Raw genomic sequence first — 11,049 nt, forward strand, 5'->3', positions numbered from 1 at the left:
CCCCCCCCCCACCCCCCCCCCCCCCCACCCCCCCCCCCCCCCACCCCCCCCCCCCCCCACCCCCCCCCCCCCCCACCCCCCCCCCCCCCCACCCCCCCCCCCCCCCACCCCCCCCCCCCCCCACCCCCCCCCCCCCCCACCCCCCCCCCCCCCCACCCCCCCCCCCCCCCACCCCCCCCCCCCCCCACCCCCCCCCCCCCCCACCCCCCCCCCCCCCCACCCCCCCCCCCCCCCACCCCCCCCCCCCCCCACCCCCCCCCCCCCCCACCCCCCCCCCCCCCCACCCCCCCCCCCCCCCACCCCCCCCCCCCCCCACCCCCCCCCCCCCCCACCCCCCCCCCCCCCCACCCCCCCCCCCCCCCACCCCCCCCCCCCCCCACCCCCCCCCCCCCCCACCCCCCCCCCCCCCCACCCCCCCCCCCCCCCACCCCCCCCCCCCCCCACCCCCCCCCCCCCCCACCCCCCCCCCCCCCCACCCCCCCCCCCCCCCACCCCCCCCCCCCCCCACCCCCCCCCCCCCCCACCCCCCCCCCCCCCCACCCCCCCCCCCCCCCACCCCCCCCCCCCCCCACCCCCCCCCCCCCCCACCCCCCCCCCCCCCCACCCCCCCCCCCCCCCACCCCCCCCCCCCCCCACCCCCCCCCCCCCCCACCCCCCCCCCCCCCCACCCCCCCCCCCCCCCACCCCCCCCCCCCCCCACCCCCCCCCCCCCCCACCCCCCCCCCCCCCCACCCCCCCCCCCCCCCACCCCCCCCCCCCCCCACCCCCCCCCCCCCCCACCCCCCCCCCCCCCCACCCCCCCCCCCCCCCACCCCCCCCCCCCCCCACCCCCCCCCCCCCCCACCCCCCCCCCCCCCCACCCCCCCCCCCCCCCACCCCCCCCCCCCCCCACCCCCCCCCCCCCCCACCCCCCCCCCCCCCCACCCCCCCCCCCCCCCACCCCCCCCCCCCCCCACCCCCCCCCCCCCCCACCCCCCCCCCCCCCCACCCCCCCCCCCCCCCACCCCCCCCCCCCCCCACCCCCCCCCCCCCCCACCCCCCCCCCCCCCCACCCCCCCCCCCCCCCACCCCCCCCCCCCCCCACCCCCCCCCCCCCCCACCCCCCCCCCCCCCCACCCCCCCCCCCCCCCACCCCCCCCCCCCCCCACCCCCCCCCCCCCCCACCCCCCCCCCCCCCCACCCCCCCCCCCCCCCACCCCCCCCCCCCCCCACCCCCCCCCCCCCCCACCCCCCCCCCCCCCCACCCCCCCCCCCCCCCACCCCCCCCCCCCCCCACCCCCCCCCCCCCCCACCCCCCCCCCCCCCCACCCCCCCCCCCCCCCACCCCCCCCCCCCCCCACCCCCCCCCCCCCCCACCCCCCCCCCCCCCCACCCCCCCCCCCCCCCACCCCCCCCCCCCCCCACCCCCCCCCCCCCCCACCCCCCCCCCCCCCCACCCCCCCCCCCCCCCACCCCCCCCCCCCCCCACCCCCCCCCCCCCCCACCCCCCCCCCCCCCCACCCCCCCCCCCCCCCACCCCCCCCCCCCCCCACCCCCCCCCCCCCCCACCCCCCCCCCCCCCCACCCCCCCCCCCCCCCACCCCCCCCCCCCCCCACCCCCCCCCCCCCCCACCCCCCCCCCCCCCCACCCCCCCCCCCCCCCACCCCCCCCCCCCCCCACCCCCCCCCCCCCCCACCCCCCCCCCCCCCCACCCCCCCCCCCCCCCACCCCCCCCCCCCCCCACCCCCCCCCCCCCCCACCCCCCCCCCCCCCCACCCCCCCCCCCCCCCACCCCCCCCCCCCCCCACCCCCCCCCCCCCCCACCCCCCCCCCCCCCCACCCCCCCCCCCCCCCGCCCCCCCCCCCCCCCACCCCCCCCCCCCCCCACCCCCCCCCCCCCCCACCCCCCCCCCCCCCCACTCCAGATGTTACGGACTCCAATTCCCATCAGCCCCTACCAGCATGGTCAATTGGCCATGCTGGTAGGGGCTGATGGGAATTGGAGTCCGTAACATCTGGAGTGCCAAAGGTTCGCCACCACTGTCATACATAATCTCAGGAATTTTATTTACTTCGTTGAAGCTCTACTTTTCTCCCAACGAGGAATCAAAGTTGCTTACCTCATTCATTTTGCTGTCCTTTTTATCCTCACAAGAACCTTGTGAGGTAGGTTAAAGGGAGAGATAGTGGCTGGCGTAAAGTCACCCGGCAAGTTTCTATGGCAGAATGGGGGCTCACACCTGGATCATCCAGATCCTTGTTCGACACTCTTAATTCTTACACCCCCCAAGCTCTTACAACAGCCCTGTTAAGTAATTTCCCATATTGTATGGCTTGCAGTGGCGCATGAAAAGTCGCTCGCAGACTCCTTGGCTCAACCAGGGATTTTCCTGTCCTGTTGTTGTTGTTGTTGTTGTTGTAGATTTTAAAGCTGCCAGATCTTTAGCTGGTTGTTGGCTTTCATTACAATTCCAGCCTCACCCAGAGGCCTAGGAAGTTGTAATGTATCGGCGTAGTATTTGTGCGGATCCCAGCAGGGCTGCCTTCTGAATTTAACAATTATTATTATCATCATCATCATCATCAATAATAATAATAATAATAATAATAATAATAATAATAATAATAATAATAATAATAATAATTCGATTTCTTAACCGCTGTATGCCCAAAGGGCTCAGAGCGGTGTACATGTAAACAAAAGAATAAAACAATAAAACCAGTGCACAAAAACAATCGAACAATCATTAAAATCCATGGAATCAATTAATTAAAATAGCAGCAGTATAACCCATCTACAACTTGGTAGGTGGCGCCCGGTCCCAACCATGGGAGGGGACCAGCAGATGGTACATGGGCGCATCGAGAAGGGGCAGCTACTCAGTGCCCAGCTCTCCCCAAAGCCTGGTGGAACAGCTCAGTTTTGCAGGCCCTGCGGAACTCCCCAAGTTCCGCAGGGCCCTAACAGCTGGGGGGAGAGCGTTCCACCAGGCTGGGGCCAGGGCCGTAAAAACCCTGGCCCCGGTAGAAGCCAGCCGCATCACAGAGGGGCAGGGGACCACCAGTAAGTTTGCCTCAGCCGAATGGAGAGGCCGGGTCGGAACATATGGGGTTATCAGCTGCCCCCTCCCAAAAGAAAAATACCTGTGTCCAATTCTTTAAGATTCAAGGTGAAGGAAAAGAGATTCCACCTAAACATCAGTAAGAACTTCCTGACGGGGCTGTTTGACAGTGGAATTCCCTGCCTTGGATTGTGGTGGAGTCTCCTTCTTTGGAGTTTTTTAAACAGAGGCTGGATGAGCACATGTCGGGAGTGATTTGATGGTGTGTTCCTGCATGGCACGGGGTTGGACTGGATGGCCCTTGGGGCCTCTTCCAACTGTATGATTGTAAGAACATGAGAAAGAGCCTGCGGGATCAGAGCAGAGTCCATCTAGTCCAGCTCTCTGCTACTTGCAGTGGCCCACCAGGTGCCTTTGGGAGCTCACATGCAGGAGGTGAAATGGCCTGCTGCTGTTGCTGCTGCTGCTGCTGCTGCTCCCGAGCACCTGGTCTGCTAAGGCATTTGCAATCTCAAATTAGGGAGGATCAAGATTGGTAGCCATAGATCAGTGACGGCGAACCTTTTCGAGACCGGGTGCCCAAATTGCAACCCAAAACCCACTTATGTATCGCAAAGTGCCAACACAGCAATTTAACCTGAATACTGAGGTTTTAGTTTTGAAAAAAACAGTTGGCCCTGAGGCGTGCATAACTCGGGAGTAAGCTTGGTGGTAGTCGGTGGCTTTGTTTTGAAGCAACCGTGCAACTCTTCCAATGGGTGAATCATGACCCTAGGAGGGTTTACTCAGAAGCAAGCCCCATTGCCAGCAACCGAGCTTACTCCCAGGTAAAGGATCGTGCTGTAGTTCTTCACATGAAAATCAGTGGGGTTTAACAGCGCTTCACAGGGTTACCTTCACTTCTTCCCCAAAACTAGGTCTTAGGTTTAATGCTAATAATCGAGCCCAGCGGCCCAAGCCAGCCTAGATGTGTAGGGGTGGGGGGCGACTCTGCACGTGCCCACAGAGAGGGCTCTGAGTGCCACCTCTGGCACCCGTGCCATAGGTTCGCCACCACTGTCCTACGCCACTGCTGCTCCTCTGTCCAATTCTTTACAGCAACCTCCCTCCTCACCCTAAATAAGAGCCAGCTTCATCATCCGGCAGAAGTTGGATGCATTCAATCATGAAGCAGCTGCGATGGCACCGTGTTTTGAATACACGGGAGCTGTGCCAACGCATCTGGGTGGAGACAGAGCAGGAGGAAACCCCACCTCCGCAGGAGCTGACCTGTTGCTGCAGCCAGGATCCCCAGGGAGAGAAGAAACATTCCAACTCGGCTGGCCGATTGGTGATCTCCCACTTCTTAATAAAGATAACACCAACCCCTGGAGTGGCAGCACAATGAAATACAAATACAATTCACCCCCTGCTGCATACAAAAAGACAACCAATTAAATAGTTATGAAATGTCTAATAAAGTGCCACAGCGCAATTAAAAACAATAATCACCTACTATCTAAAGCATTCAAATTACAGTAGAAGTCAAAACTCGGGAACGAATGCACATCTCTTGTTATTTGTATGTTATGATGATTATGTTGTACACCGCCCAGAGCCCTTTGGGGATGGGGCGGTATACCGAAATTGAATCAACAACAACAACAACAACCACCACCACCACCACCACCACCCACCACCACCCACCACCACCACCACCACCCACCACCACCCACCACCCACCCCCACCCCCACCAAGAAGAAGAAGAAGAAGAAGAAGAAGAAGAAGAAGAAGAAGAAGAAGAAGAAGAAGAAGAAGAAGAAGAAGAAGAAGAAGAAGAAGAAGAAGAAGAAGAAGAAGAAGAGTTGGATTTATATCCCCGCTTTTTCTCCTGTAAATAGACTCACAGGGGCTTACAAACTCCTTTCCCTTCCCTCCTCCCACAACAAACACCCTGTAAGGTAGGTGGGGCTGAGAGAGCTCCGAAGAACTGTGACTAGCCCAAGGTCACCCAGCTGGCCTGTGTGGGAGTGCACAGGCTAATCTGAATTCCCTGGATAAGCTTCCACAGCTCAAGCAGCAGAGCAGGGAATCAAACCCAGTTCCTCCAGATTAGAGTACACCTGCTCTTAACCGCTATGCCACAGCTTCTTGACATAGTCAAGCCTGTAGGAATTCCACGCACACCAGATTTTGCCCATGGAAAGGAATCGTGCTTGTCTATGGGAACATTTGAATGTGAGAGAGTGGATGGCCACACTAAGGTCAATCCGGACCGGCATCCTGTTTCCAACTGTAACAGACCAGGTGTGTCCAGGAAGTGTTTGAGGAAGCAGCGTTTCCTCTCTGTCCCGTTCGTGCGCACCCTTCTGCTGCAAAGCTCAGTGGCACATTTGTTTTCTCCCCATTTTATTCTTCCAGCAACCTTGCGAGGTAGGTCAGATTGTGGGTTTTCCAGGCTGTGTGGCTGTGGTCTGGCAGTTTTTGCTCCTGAGGTTTCCCCTTAAAATGCCCCTCCCACCCCACCCCCCCTCCAACCTGTGAAATGGAAAAACATATATATTACACATTGTGTCACATAGAGAAACACATGTTACCCAGTGGTGGAATCCAAAAATTTTAGTAACAGGTTTCCATGGTGGTGGGATTCAAACAGTGGCGTAGCACCAATGGGACTGGGTGGGGCACGACGGGGGCATGGCCGGGCATTCCAGGGGCGGGGCATTAATAATTTCTCTGTTACTGTAAAAAACTCTTACTGTAAAAAAAAAGTTCCTAATTTCCAGCTGGTATCTTTCTGTCCATAATTTAAACTCATTATAGCAAGTCCTATCGTCTACTGCCAACAGAAACAACTACTTCTCCTCTAATTGACTGCCTGTCAAATACTTAATACTTTCAAATACTTCATTTTGTTTCTAGAAATCAAAAGAAGGATACTTTCCTTAAAGAAGGAACTTTACCGTATTTCTAAAACATGTTTTTAAAACAGCCCAACAGGGAGAATTATCCCGTTTTCTACCTTCGCGAACCAGCCACACAGGAAACAACAGGACTGTATGATTTTTGGACCTAGTGGAATTTCTAACGGAAAATTGGACCCAATTAGTAACCCCCTCTCGGCACACACAAATAATTAGCAACTCACTCTCGGGAACTGGTGAGAACCTGCTGGATCCCACCTCTGATCTTCACGGGACATGCCTCTGAAGATGCTAATCATAGATGTGGGCAACATGTTAGGAGCAAAAGCGACCAGACCACGGCCATGCAGCCCGAAAAACCCGCAGCAATCCCTCTCTTGTTAGGGTGTTTTGTTTCTTTTTGACCTAATTGCAGTTGTGCAAAGTACGAGCCATCCGCTCGCTCTCTGTCTTCCTTGCCAACGATGCCTCTCACAGACAGCAGAAGTATTTCTCCTCTTGGCCCGTTGGGCGTCCTTGACCCTGAGAAATCTGGCTTTCGGCGATTTCCCTTCGGGCTGCTGCGAAACCCTCCCCTCGGCAGGCGCCACTGCAAAGCGGGCTGTGGGAAGGCGGGGGCTCCTGCACTCTCACCGGGGGCTCTCCCTTCCCACTGAACGTTTCCTGCAACACTTCCCAAGTCTCAGCAAGACAGAAGCGGAGTTCTTGGACGTGCATTTGAAATCGTCTCTCGTTATTGAGCCTCTTTCTCGCGCAGTTTTTAGATTTGCTGGGCTCTAAACCAAAGGTCTATATTAAGGAGTTGTGGAACAAGGGTTGCCAACTCTGAGGGGGGGATTCCTGGAGATTTGGAGGATGGACCCTGGGGCAGATAGGGCAGTGGTGGGATCCAAAAATTTTAGTAACAGGTTCCCATGGTGGTGGGATTCAAACAGTGGCGTAGTGCCAATAGGGCTGGGCGGGGCATGATGGGGGCGTGGCCGGGCATTCCAGGGGCGGGGCATTAATAATTTCTCTGTTACTGTAAAAAACTCTTACTGTAAAAAAAAAAGTTCCTAATTTCCAGCTGGTATCTTTCTGTCCATAATTTAAACTCGTTATAGCAAGTCCTGTCGTCTACTGCCAACAGAAACAACTACTTCTCCTCTAACTGACTGCCTGTCAAATACTTAATACTTTCAAATACTTAATTTTGTTTCTAGAAATCAAAAGAAGGAGACTTTCCTTAAACAAGGAACTTTACCATATTTCTAAAACGTGTTTTTAAAGCAGCCCAACAGGGAGAATTATCCTGTTTTCTACCTTCGCTAACCAGCCACATAGGAAACAACAGGACTTGATGATTTTTGGACCAAATGGGATTTCTAAGGGAAAAGCAGACCCAATTAGTAGCCCCCTCTCGGCACACACAAATAATTAGCAACCCACTCTCGGGAACTGGTGAGAACCTGCTGGATCCCACCTCTGGGATATGGTTTGGGGAAGGGAAGGCTGATCGGCTGGCTTTAGTGTCATAGAGTCCCCGCTCCAAAGCAGCCGTTTTCTCCAGGGGAAGTGATCTGTATCACCTGGAAACTAGTTATGATGCTGGCAGGGGATGATGGGAACTGTAGTCCATAACATCTGGAAGGCCGCGAGTTTGACACCAATGCTCTAGGACAGTGGTTCTCAGCCTGTGGGTCGGGACCCCTTTAGGGGTCGAACGACCTTTTCACAGGGGTCGCCTAAGACTCTCTGCATCAGTGTTCTCCATCTGTAAAATGGATAAATGTTAGGGTCGGGGGTCACCACAACACGAGGAGCTGTATTAAAGGGTCGCGGCGTTAGGAAGGTTGAGAACCACTGGTCTAGAGAAGATCTCTAGGACTCAGAAGAAGATAAAGGAGGAGGACTTTGGATTTATACCCTGCTTTCCTCAACTGTAAAAAGTCTCAAGGAGCAGCAGTGGCGTAGGAGGTTAAGAGCTCGTGTATCTAATCTGGAGGAACCGGGTTTGATTCCCCGCTCTGCCGCCTGAGCTGTGGAGGCTGATCTGGGGAATTCAGATTAGCCTGTGCACTCCCACACACGCCAGCTGGGTGACCTTGGGCTAGTCACAGCTTCTCGGAGCTCTCTCAGCCCCACCCACCTCACAGGGTGTGTGTTGTGAGGGGGGAAGGGCAAGGAGATTGTAAGCCCCTTTGAGTCTCCTGCAGAAGAGAAAGGGGGGATATAAATCCAAACTCCTCCTCCTCTTCTTCTTCTTCTTCTTCTTCTTCTTCTTCTTCTTCTTCTTCTTCAAAGCAGCTTACAAACTCCTTCCCTTTCTCTCCCTGCAACAGACAGCTTGTGGGACTGAGAGAGTTCTGAGAGAACTGTGACTAGCCCAAGGTCACCCAGCAGGCTTCATGTGTAGGAGCGGAGAAACAAATACAGTTCACCAGATAAGAGTCCGCTACTCACGTGGAGGGGTGGGGGATCAAACCCAGTTCTCCAGATTAGTATCAGCCTCTCTTAACCCTTATACCACCATGGTTCCTCTCCCCCCCTTACCCCAACCACCAGACCCCACACTCACACACTCCTTCCCTCCCACCCACCCCAAGCCGCCTATCAATGTGTCTGTGTCCTTCTCATGCCCACTCATGAGCTCTCCTCTACACACTGGGCAGTGTGTGTAGCTAGAAGCACTGTGGAGAGCTACCCAAACACTGAGTGAAGATTGAGCAACAGCGGGCTGTGCCGGAAGCTCTGGGCCCCCGGGTTGGCATTTGCATGTGTCTGTCACAACTCAGTTACTAAAGGGTTAACTGTATGTTAACAGGTTGCTGAGGTCACTGTTTTACAGACCTGCGCTATTGATTAGCTATTGGTCAGTCAGCTAGACCTTGCTTACCGGTACATGTCAGTGGTAGCCAGAACTTATAACGTTAACACTATTTGTTTGAGTAGAAGAAGAAGAAGAAGAGTTTGGATTCATATCCCCCTTTCTCTCCTGCAGGAGACTCAAAGGGGCTTACAATCTCCTTGCCTTCCCCCCCACAACAAACACCCTGGGAGGTAGGTGGGGCTGAGAGAGCTCCGAGAAGCTGTGACTAGCCCAAGGTCACCCAGCTGGCGTGTGTGGGAGTGCCCAGGCTGATCTGAATTCCCCAGATAAGCCTCCACAGCTCAGGTGGCAGAGCTGGGAATCAAACCTGGTTCCTCCTGATTAGATACATGAGCTCTTAACCTCCTACGCCACTGTAGAAGCCATGTGCCGAATACCATGATGCTACTAAGAGGAGATACCAAATAGACAGCAAGATGTAACCAAGTGCGTGGTACTGTAGATACTTAACAGGAAAGAAAGGATTTATTTTATCTCCATGTAACCCTCCCTAATAGCTAGTAAACTCATTTATATAAAAGCAATGGAGAATCTGCCTCTTCTATTACTCTGCTTATATAAAATAAATTGCCTATACTCAGGAGCTGCCCCAACACAGGATATGTTGATGCCAGCCCTGCCCTTGGGGAAAATGCCTTTTTCGGAGGGTAGACATTACGGCATTATTATATGCCACTGAGATACCTTCCCTCTCAAAACCCCGCCTCCCCCAGGCTCCACCCCTTTCCCAGATCTCCAGGAATCTCCCAATTCAGAGTCAGCAACCACAGCCCCTGGTACGGTTCACTACACCAGCGTGGTGTAGCGGTGAAGAGCAGGTGCACTCTAATCTGGAGTACCGGGTTTGATTCCCCGCTCTGCCCCTTGCGCTGTGGAGGCTTATCCGGGGAACCAGATTAGTTTGTGCACTCCCACACACGCCAGCTGGGTAACCTTGGGCTAGTCACAGTTCTTCGGAGCTCTCTCAGCCCCACCCATCTCACCGGGTGTTTGCTGTGGGGGGGGGGGGAGGAAGGGAAAGCCGATTGTAAGCCACCTTGAGTCTCCCTACAGGAGAGAAAGGGGGGGGATATAAATCCACCTCTTCTTCTTCTTCTTCTTCTTCTTCTTCTTCTTCTTCTTCTTCTTCTTCTTCTTCTTCTTCTTCTTCTTCTTCTTCTTCTTCTTCTTCTTCTTCTTCTTCTTCTTCTTCTTCTTCTTCTCCTCCTCCTCCTCCTTCTCCTTCTCCTTCTCCTTAACCAAGTGCTGGTCTCACAGGCCTGGGGCAAGCCCACAGCTAGAACAATGGCAGCCACACAATTCCCAGAAACACACAACCTCCTGCTGACACCTCCCTTGGGAGACACATGCCAGCCAGCTGGCCTGTCTGCACCTCTTTCCATCTACTGGCAAAGGAAATCTTTCAAAGGCCTTGGAAAAGGTTGGCCTCCGGGGCATTTTACAGCAGCGACAGAACGAGGGAGGAGATTCCTGGTGGAAGGCGTGAGAGTATTTATTGCATAGGACTCTTTCAGGGATTGAACTTGGGTCCTTCTGGGCGATTCCCCACTGGCAGATTTCACCTAGGTTCGACCCGGTTCCTGCAAACAAGGTCAACTCCAGTCACTCCCCACAGCCGCTGTGTTCGACTCAGTCCTTCTATAAACTGAGCTCCAGAGTCTTTGGTACCAGTTTTGCTCCTCGTTTCCCATTGGCTTCCGTTTTACAGCGGGAAATGTGAGCGTGCGTCTTTTTTTTTTTTTTTTACTTTTTCATACGTTGCAGCTACATAGCTACATAGAATTTCTGCCAAAATTAAAATAAAATAAAATAACATGAAAACAGTGCCCGGACAAGGCGCGTTTTTTCCCCTCCGAGACTCTCCTGCTCTGCGCATGCACAAACCGCGGGCCTTTGGCTGGACGGGAGTTTTGTTGTCGTAGCTTCAAAAATGGTGGTTAAAAAAAGGTGCGTTTTTCCCCTCTGCAACCCCCCATTCTGCACATGCTCCCAAACCAGTATTTGATTGGATAAACGGGAGAGTCGCCTCACCGACGATTCCCCACTGAGTTCCTACAACTGAGTTCAACCTAGTTTTAGGGAAGAAGTTGTACTTCATAACTGGAATCAGAAATTCCAGTTCTGAGGGGGACAAAACGGGGACAGAACAAGGATGAACTCAGTGGCAGTGGGGAGCTGCTGGGTTGAACCTAGTACTAAACTGAGTCGACTCTGCCAGTGAGGAATCGCCCAGG

This window comes from Sphaerodactylus townsendi, linkage group LG05 (genome assembly GCF_021028975.2).
Source record: "Sphaerodactylus townsendi isolate TG3544 linkage group LG05, MPM_Stown_v2.3, whole genome shotgun sequence".
NCBI lineage: Eukaryota > Metazoa > Chordata > Lepidosauria > Squamata > Sphaerodactylidae > Sphaerodactylus > Sphaerodactylus townsendi.